Source organism: Ostrea edulis, chromosome 4, assembly GCF_947568905.1.
Source record: "Ostrea edulis chromosome 4, xbOstEdul1.1, whole genome shotgun sequence".
Lineage (NCBI taxonomy): Eukaryota > Metazoa > Mollusca > Bivalvia > Ostreida > Ostreidae > Ostrea > Ostrea edulis.
The window spans coordinates 24781129-24791599 of NC_079167.1; the positions used below are offsets into that span (position 1 = coordinate 24781129).

General features: G+C 34.5%; 1 protein-coding gene across 1 annotated transcript in view; it reads left to right on the top strand.

Annotated features, from left to right (window-relative positions):
• LOC125667235 (receptor-type tyrosine-protein phosphatase alpha-like) overlaps window positions 1-10471 on the top strand; it is a 198616-nt gene that overhangs the window by 63955 nt on the left and 124190 nt on the right. The gene's annotated exons all lie outside the window — the stretch shown is intronic.

The following is a 10471-nucleotide window of genomic DNA, read 5'->3' on the forward strand; positions in this document are numbered from 1 at the left end:
TATTCTGCGTAAATCAAGTCAACAGTTTATGCATAATGAAATGAAGATACTGATTACTGATACTGTAAATAATTATAAAAGATAACAGAAAATAGAATTTGATAAGTTTCAACATATTTCCGTGACCATTCCCAGTCTTGAAATTTTAATTGTATCGCGTTTTGCATTGTTTATGTCACCTGGGTTATTCAGGTGGCCTTTTGCTATCTGTATGTGTCTGTCATCGTGCGGCGGTCATAAATATTTGAATATTTTCAGCTTCTCCTCTGGAACGCCTGAACCAATTTTAACTGTCTTTATGTAAAAGAAAAGAAAACTTGTGAATTTCATTGATCCTGTCTACCAGGTGCCTGAGGGTTGTTGCCAAAACAAGCAAATAATGTAATCTTCAAAAATCGTTTTATTCCTTGAAATCAAGCAATCAAAGTACATGTATAAATATGATTATAATAAGCAAGGAGCCCATTGCTAAAACTGTGAAATTCATAAACCCCAGGTTTAGGGTCCATGGTGCTAAGCTGTTCATATATATATATATATATATATATATATATATATATATAATAGTTAATGCATTATGTTAGAAATCTTGATTTACTATAATAAGCATTCAGTCTTTTACAAACAGTGTGAAATTTATGACTTCTGGGTTCAATCATGACCCCAGGGTTTAGGTACCAAGTGTTGCTACATTGGTTATATACATTATCTATTCAAAGTGCAATGGAAAATCGTCTTTACTGATGGACACCAATCAGACAAACTGATTGTATGATTGTAATCAACAATGTGAATTTTACTACATCAGGTTCAGCTAGGTGTAAGTTCCCTTCGGTTTCACCAGTCAGGGACTATGAATGCTAGAAATGAAAGGAATCTTAACATAAAACATTTTCTTACTCTATATTTGCATTTTTAATGCCTGGGTTCAATGGCAATTTGAATTGAGTTGCTTTCTTTATCAAGTTTAAATTGGAAATAGTAATTTTTCCTAGCTTTAAATTAATTGATATATTATAAGATTATTCTTTCTATCTCTATTTAATGGATAAACATAGAAAATACAGCGCAATGTCCATGTATTGAATTTAACAGCGAAACTATATACTTATATAAAAATTATCTACATCATATTATGTACAACAGATATTTCCTATCATTTTCATCGTGTAAATCTTTGTTGAATTCAATTTTGCATCATTTAAGATTTCAAACGGAACTTCTGGCTTTATGATGACGTATTGTTCTACTATAATAACATGAAGTCTTAAATTTAAAGAGAAAAAACACTGTTGTCAATGGTGATATTTTTGAAAGAGTATTTAATGTTTTTTTTCCGGAAAATAAACGTTTGAAAACATACTCTATAACAACAATTGCCTAGGACACATTAGTAGTTCAATCAAATATGATTATAATCAAGTGAGCTTTTCTTATCACCTTTTAAATTTGTCTATCCTCTGTGCGACCGTCTGTCAGTAAGTTTTTCATATTTTCGTCTTCTTCTCTAACACCACTGGTTCAATTTCAATCAAGCTTACACGAAGCATCCTTGGGTGACGGGGATTCAAGCTTGCTCAAAAGAAGGGCCAGATCCCTGCATAGTTGAAATAATGAAGAAAATGCAAAACATGGTGGGGTCATTGAAAAATCCTCTTCTCAAAAACCACTCGGCTATAAAAGATCAAATTTACATGAAATATTCCTGATATAGTGTAGATTAAACTTTGTTTAAATTCTGACCCCAATAGAGGATAAAAGGTTTAAATTCTCTCTCTCTCTCTCTCTCTCTCTCTCTCTCTCTATATATATATATATATATATATATATATATATATAGAGAGAGAGAGAGAGAGAGAGAGAGAGAGAGAGAATCTTTAAAAAACACTTCTCAAGAAGCCCTCTGGCAGACAAGTTTAAATTTACATGAAAGCTTCCTAACAGAGTGGATTCAAATTTGTTCAGATCATGGTCTCCGGTGGTAAGGTGTTGCCAACCGGTTGCGGTAGCTTAGTGAATGAGCGTTCGCTTCTTGACCGAAGGTTCTAAGTTAAGCCCCGCTCGTGCATGGCCGCGTGAAACCTAAGCTGTAAACATAGTGATTGCTCCTTCTCCAAAGTGGCAGGGGACAGGTTTTTTATACGCCCGTCTTTAGACGATACGGTACGTAGACGGTACGTATTATGGTACAGCGATGTCTGTGGGTCCGTCCTGCCGTCGGGTCACGTTTGGGTTTGACCTACTTTTAAAAAATATTGCTGAATATCTCCCGAACAATTTCAGAAAGGCTTTCGTATGCTTTATGACAAGATATAGTGATTAAACGGTGTTTGATTTTGTTACGTTGGCCTTGGAGTATAACCCACTTTCAGAAAATTCAATATCTTCTGAATCATTCTTCAAACTAGAACTTTTATATGTTGTATATAGAGTTCCAATTGCAAGACGTTTCATTTCATACCATAATCTATGTGACTTTGACCTTCTAGAACAGCAAGGTGATGATAGTCATATTGGTGTTGAGTCTTCTCCGAGTTGTGTCGTGCCCCTTTCAAATATTTCATGGAAATAAAGATAGAAAAATCTTTTTATATAATCACAACAGCAGGGCCAGTGTAAGTTTTAGGTATACCGAATTATTTCACGTATTGATATTATATTGTAAATATGATATTAAAAGTGAATAAACTTTGGTATATTTTCAAGTCTTAATTTTTATAGATGGTAACTGATTTCTGTTCTTTTTGGTTTTATTTTGTTTTTTCCGACCGACATTTTATTTATAATGTATATTTTTGCTTTTATGTAGATATTTAAAATCTTAGAATTGTATGTAGAAAAAATATTGAATTGAATAATAATCATAATCTTTCAAAATATAGAAGTTTCATTGCCACACAAATTATCTTCGGTTTAAAAGCATCAAATGTCGTGTAGTACTTTTTGCCATAAGAAGCCAAAGTAATACATCCTGTTTCAAGCTGTTCCGTTAAAATTTGAAAATATGCAAGTAATTTTATGTAAGACATTGCTGATGTGGCTTTTCAGATCTCCCCATCATTTAATTTCCTGCCTCTTTCGTTATATGTACAATCTGTCAACAAAGAAGGCTATATTATGGGATTTCAGGGATAAAGCGACTGCGAGAACAAAATACTGATCCTTTGGAGCTGTTTTTTTTTTTTAAAGAAACTGGTACGTACACGTGGTTCGATGTTATATAAATGGAATGAAAGGTGGAACATGAATATATCCAACATCGTCATAATGAAATCAGAAGATAAATAAATTCAGTCAATGGAGAGATAGTGGATAATAAAACTAGAAAGCGTCTTTGGAGGTAATATAGGAAAGTGAAGTTCGCTTCATTACTTATACAAACAATTACAGAGAGAGAACAAGCACCTCTTTATATACATGTATGTTTATGTAAACTAAATTGTTTTGTTTTTGTGGTGTTTGAACGTGTGATATTGGGAGTTAGTCCTCATGGACTAATAGGCCTTGGCGTCACACATGATTGCAACCACCAACTTGTAGAATTGACCAACATACTTGAAAGCATGACCGTAAACCCTGATATATTGGAGGTCAAATGTCCCTTCAGTGCAAGAAATATGATATTTTAGAGGACATAGAATTAACGACTATATTTTGCCAAAGTTTTCATTGTTTGTCATAACACTTTGTTTTCAGTATTAATATGTGCATTTAGTATTTTGTCAACCATTGATTGCATTATATCATTCCTATATTAAGCATTTGATATGAAGTTTTTTTTTTATATATTAAAAAGAACCAAATACAGGATGGAAGAAAATTTTACAAACTAAAGGAAGACCTCAGATAGTGTGACTAGGTTCAGGGACAGTTACACATCCTTGAGAACTCAGTATGTAATTTGTCTTGTGGGCCACAAAAGACATGGGTATTGTCAGAATACTTCAAGACAACACCCATAACTCAAATATTTCAAAACTCAGACTTTTATTTTTGGAAGTCATTCCATATATTGTTCAGGATTAATGTTGGTAGAAAGCATTGATTATAGAGTAGTGTGAAATGCATTTTGGTAATTTTGAATTACTTTATTCTATTCGTATACTGCATGTGACTACTTAATTGTAGATACATGTATAAAATCATGAAAAAGATTTTGCATTAATATTCTACTAGAGATATGTTTTCCAATTCATTATTGATATATAAAAACAGAAAACTGATTTATACAGTATCTAAGACTTTATTATAGGGTTATGTCATATATATATAAATCAAATCTATATTCATTATATACTAAGATACTAAGAATACAAGACAAGCACTTGAAATTTACACAAAACCGTAAAACCTAGTGTTTAAGCACTAACATGAATATTACATGTAATTATTGCATATATTATGTTATTTTCTGTTTCTTTGTTATATGCATCAAATATGAAATTAGTAGTTTGACAAGGAAAAGGAATTATTGTTATAGGATTTATTTTTATTATCAGGTATACATAGTTTCAATTCCAACAACGTCAAGTTGTACAAACAATAACATTTTGATAATAAAAAATAAGAAGTCATTTACTTGAACAAATATGATCACTTATACACTCTTACACCACATGGTGTCAAATAAACAATTTATTTCTAAACATTATATACGTAGTTATATTACGTTTATTACATTACCTGTAACTGATTTCCGCGTGTGTCGATGTTTACAAGAACTGTAGTTTGGAGATTGTGTAGATATGTCCTGCCCTGGAACATCCTAGCTCACTTCAGTTGCATCGATCACAAGGTGAGAGAAATTGAAATCACCAAAAACTTGACTTGCATTTCAGGAGGAAGGAAATCGGAAATCTTATTTTCAAATATGCCCTGGTAGAATGAAAGGTGAAGATAACCAACAGTGATCAATCTCATACCTCCTATAAGCAATACAAAATAGAGAGTTTGGCAACCAGGGGTGTGCAAAGAAAAAATATGCGTAGTCGCAATATTATGCAGTGTTGTCTTACTGGTGTTGAAGCACTGTGCCAAATCCTAATGGGGACAATTCAATATCAGTTTCATTAGAGTCACGAACTGGTCTGTTCTAGATATATTCCCTGGTGTCCATATCTTGACAAATGTTAAGGGAAACCTCTGAATGGTAGAATCAATTTTGTATTGATTTTAGGAGTTATGACATTGATCACCGTTCGTTATCTTCACCTTTCAATGAAACATGTCTATCTTCAAGGAGGTGTACATCTGCATCTAAAAACAAGAGTTCAGGTAGTATACTGAAGTACATGTATTACAGAAAGATTAATCATAAAAAATGTACGTTGCAAACGCCTTTTGTCTATTTTGTAGAACATCTAAACATGGTATAATGTATACTATTTCTAATGGTTATTGGATGCATTGATTCTATATGCAACTGGGGAAAATGTTTTAAAGTAGCAATTGACACGCACACAGTCTGAATCCGCCATATACCTATAAATTACAATAAAGTTATAAAACCATTGCTTTACGCAGGCCACGATCTGAACCACCTCAATGTTTCTCAAACCCATGTACCATTGTTCCTTTTCAGTCTTGGATAGGAGAAAAGACTGTTGAGTGCCTTGATATATTTTCTTTGCACATTGTAGTTGTATCAGTGTATTGCACAAGCCATACACTCATTATAGAGTTTTTGAAACATTTTGCATAATTTCGCATATTTGTGTGAATTCAGATTAATTCGGCAAGTATTTTTGTTGAGTTCTTTACATTTTCTTGCAGGTTTGTTTCATTACTTTATCGAAATACCCATCACTTTTTTAATTCTTCACAGTGCTCTTTAACCACTTCTATAGATAGATCAGAAGAAACAGAAAAAGAGGTATTGTTAAATGTTCACTAAGAATATTTTATATCCTATCAGTAATGTGACATCGGGAAATTCTCTACTAGTATTCCCAATACTGAGGGATATATCCCATTCAATGATGTGTACTGAATATCTATGCTTATAAATTAACAAATGTTGGCAATAAATTCTGATATGCTTGCTCCAGAGTTACTGTTTGAACGTTTGATATTGTTTCATATGTGAGGTTAAGTCCGTAAACTAAAGGGTGTTAAGAAAATTCGTTCCATGATTCACATCATGCCTAAACTTATTTATAAACAACTCATATACAAGTTTTTAGGTTTTTAATAACCAGACAGTCCACCTTTGTTTTTCAATACATTTTTAATTTTGTTTGGCATTGAATGAATTAAAGAAATCAAATGTTTCTGATGTATCTCCCTCCATGTACATTGAAGTCGGCGGCGTAATTGGCTCATTGTTGTTGGGCGCGGATCGTTTTAGGCCTCGCTGTTCAGAATACTCCAAAGCTTTTCTATACAATTTAGGTCTGGGGAATTGCCTGGCCATTTTTCTTTCGAAATAAAGTTTGCTAAATTATTTTCACACCAATTTTGTGTTAGGAGGGCAGTATGAGGAGGTGTCGCTCCATCTTGAACAAACGTAGCGTGTCCTGGATATTGAACCAACTTTCGTTCGTCAATCCTACCACTATTTTTCTGTCGATTCAGAGCAGGTTTTAGTTCTTTTTGAAGAATTTTATTCACATAATAGTCAGCATTAATAGTTTTGCCGGCTGGAACAATGTGAAGTTTGGACAAACCCTGAACTCCCATCGCATCCCATATCATGACTTTAGCGCTTGACTTGACACAGCTTACGTCTGGAACCTCATCTCACTGGGACCCCCATACAACATCGTCCTGTCGGTTCGGAACATGAAACAAATATTTTGTAGATTTTATCATTTTATGAAGATTAATAATTATATTTACCTATATATATGTACATGTAACTCAACGAAGGACACCCCCATCCTGAGACCAATGATCTGACACATCGATACATTTTTAAATACGATATTCATCTGATATTTTCGATGTTCTCAATTTTTCCGTGATTATAGAAGAAAAAATTGATTGCTTCGGCCACATTATTTGCGTCGCATTTAGTTACAGGCTGCTTTTTTGAGTCTACCTCTACGTCATTAGAAGCACCGTAACGGCTACGAAACTCAGGTGTGTCTGCTAGTAAACGGATAATCGGTTAATTTTAAGTTCCCGTATATTTTTAATCCATGAAAGTGTACACTATTCATTCAAGCAAAATCACTCATGATGTATACATTATTGTAGGTTTATGTCTTTGATTGAATAAAGATTTCTTGGCATTTAATTTTAATCACTGAAAGCGGATCCAACAGGAGAGGCTGTCTCATTAGATGTTCTGAAAAGTTCTACTCAAACGAATAATATTTTAGTGATTCCGTTAATTCCACATGCAAAGTCAGTTATTTTCATAAATAGAAAGCAAGATATATTGGCTGACCATCCCCCCTCCTCCATCTTACACAGGCACCTGGAGTATAAACACTACTACCATTATCACCACCCCTTTCTGGATTTTTATGCCCTCGAGATCGAAGATCGGGGGGTATATTGTTTTTGTCCTGTCTGTCATTCTGTAATTCTGTCATTCTGTCTGAAACTTTAACCTTGCTAATAACTTTTGAACAGTAAGTGATAGAGCTTTGATATTTCACATGAGTATTCCTTGTGACAAGACCTTTCCGTTGGTACTAAACCTTTTGACCTTCAAATTTGATCTACGTTTATATTTTTTTTTTACATAGGTCATAACTTCTTGTTGGTAAATATTAGGGCTTTCATATTGTACATGAGCATTTCTTGTGACAAGATCTTTCTACTGGTACCAAGATATTTGTCCTTTTGACCTTGTCCATCTTCGGAATTGGCCATTATCGGGGGCATTTGTGTTTCACAAACACATCTTGTTTTTGTTGCGGCGATAATTTCTTCGAAATATGTGGATTCCCTGTATATCCCATCCCAATTTTGATTCATGTCTTTTTTATTACTTCTACCGGTATAATGGAATAGAAGTGTATTTCATTGTATAAACCGGTATAAGGCCAATCTCTAGAGCTTAAATAAATTCAGAGAAATTATACCCCTCCCCCTCCCCCAAAAAAGAATGCGAATTGAAAACAGAAATAACCCACCCCCTTACTTTGAAAAAACAATACATACCTAGGCAACAATGATAATGATAATAAAGTTTATTCATGGTATGCGAATTATATACATCCAGCATTACTTCGATTTATTCGACGTCCAAAGCAGTATAAGATTTTTGTGGTGAAAATGTACAATTTTCATAAAAAATATATGTATACCACTATAATTTCACTATTTATCATTTATTTATCAACTATCTCCACATGGTCCTTTCCTTCAATAAACTTGAATCACTGAAAAATGTAGATTCAATGTGCAGAAGTCTGCAGAAATTCAAGTACACATCCATTGTAAAAAAAAAAAAAAATGCCTGACGCATTTGAAAGTTTCCACACTGCTAATATTTAGAATGTCCATATGCTGATACATAAAGTTTCAAGTATCAGAAACTATCTGTACACATGATTTACATGAATTCTTACAAGTTTCTGTGAATGAATTAATCTTTAATAATAACACAGAACAGCTCCTTTTAACATAGTAATTTATTCAGCAAATATGCATTACAATATTACGGAAAAAATAATTACACAAACAACAACATTGTTATTTACTTATCAAGTAAAATCATGCGCATATAAAATACACATACCTAGTAAGCATTATGATACGCAATATGGAATTGTCCTGACTCTTCCAGGGTGCCAGCACTTGTGGGGTGACGTTCTGGGGGCAATCACTATAATCCACCAGGGATTACCCGAGTCCTAACAATTTAAACATGGCGCTAGATGTAACAGAGACTTGTGTATGCATCTGCTGAGGATCAAACCCGGGATCTCTGACACAACAGTCTAGTGCTCTATCGATCGAGATAAAGGGCCAACACACCAGCCAGAGCTAGTAGGAGGGCCCTGTAGCTGATTCTGTACTTCCAAATTTTTATCATGTAACCTTTTAGAAACTGACATGGTTCCAAGTGGTAGCAAACGTTGATTAGAGTTGTTTCATTTTCTTGGCGTGACCAGGGGTCCGTGTTTCCCCAACTATCTATTTTGTATTGCTTATAGGAGTTATGAGATTGATCACTGTTCATTATCTTCACCTTGCATGGAAAAACCGTTATCAAGAAGAAAACAATTAAACGGAATACAAATAAAAGAAAACCCAACAGAAACAAAGAACAAGTGGTCTATTATGCAGCAGCAACCAGGAAAAATGTCTCCTTCAAAACGGAGGGTACTAGGAAAAATCACAACATTAATACAGAAAATACAAGAACAGGCCCTGTAACCAACCAACAACAAAAACAATGAGGACAATCAGGACGCAATCCGTATCAATCGAGGCCGACATCACACTCAGATACCCAGGGAAAGACCAATAGAGGATTCAAAACGAAAAACCAAACTATTTATAAAAACTATAAAAATTCGGGAATAACAAACGTGTTCAAACATAATGGCACCACGTATGCATCTGATGAATTCCAGGGTCCGTGGCTAGCAGTTGGGCTTGTGTTCGTTTTACCGCATTATTCGTGTTAGATCACCTGTCACGCTGGCTCTGGGAGGCGGTAGTTTAGATACTCGTAGCACACCACGTGGAACCTTATATGTAAAAGTATATTGTGTATGTTCCTTCGCAGAGTGTTGATATTTTGAAGTGAGGGTAGTGGGTTTTCGGATGAGACGTTTGAAAAACCGAGGTTTCGTGACACGAAAAATTTTGACTCGATAAATAATCATCAATGCTACCATTCTGAGTGTCATGCATAGACGTACACTTAAGACACTTCAACTACAGCTGCAAAATATATAAGTTAAAATTATCAAAGGGACGTAACCAAATAAACAAAAACATCTTTTACGAGCATACCGATAGCTCAGAGGTTACATCGTTTGCTTCGTGACCTGCAGGTCATGAGTTGAAGTCCCGCACGTACCATGGGAGAATCCAACTTATGACGTAAAAATTGGCAGTGACCACTCCTTCGCCAAACGCTCAGCAGTTAGAAGTGAGAGTGGCCGGTCTTTTGGACATATCCAGCCTCATGTGATGTCAGGCGTTAGTGCGTTAAAGAACCGTCACTGGTACAGTCCCGTAACAAATATGGTAGTTTACGTATAGCTGGTGACGTCTCAAAACAAAGAAACCAAAGAAATTTCACGAGCATTCTACATCATCTGCTGTTGGAAAAGTCGATGTAGATTAATATTTGTGTTATTTACTGAAGTTGTTATTATCTGTACACCATTACATTGCTGCACAAATAAAGCTCATCGAATATTGGTGCAGATTCTTCGGATGCTGGGAGAGTAAGACCTTCGCGGAATATATAGATATATAAAGAGAGAGAGATCAGATGAAATTCAAGTGCTGATGACTAACCGGAAGTCCTGTGTGGAGCATGTGATTATATATATATATA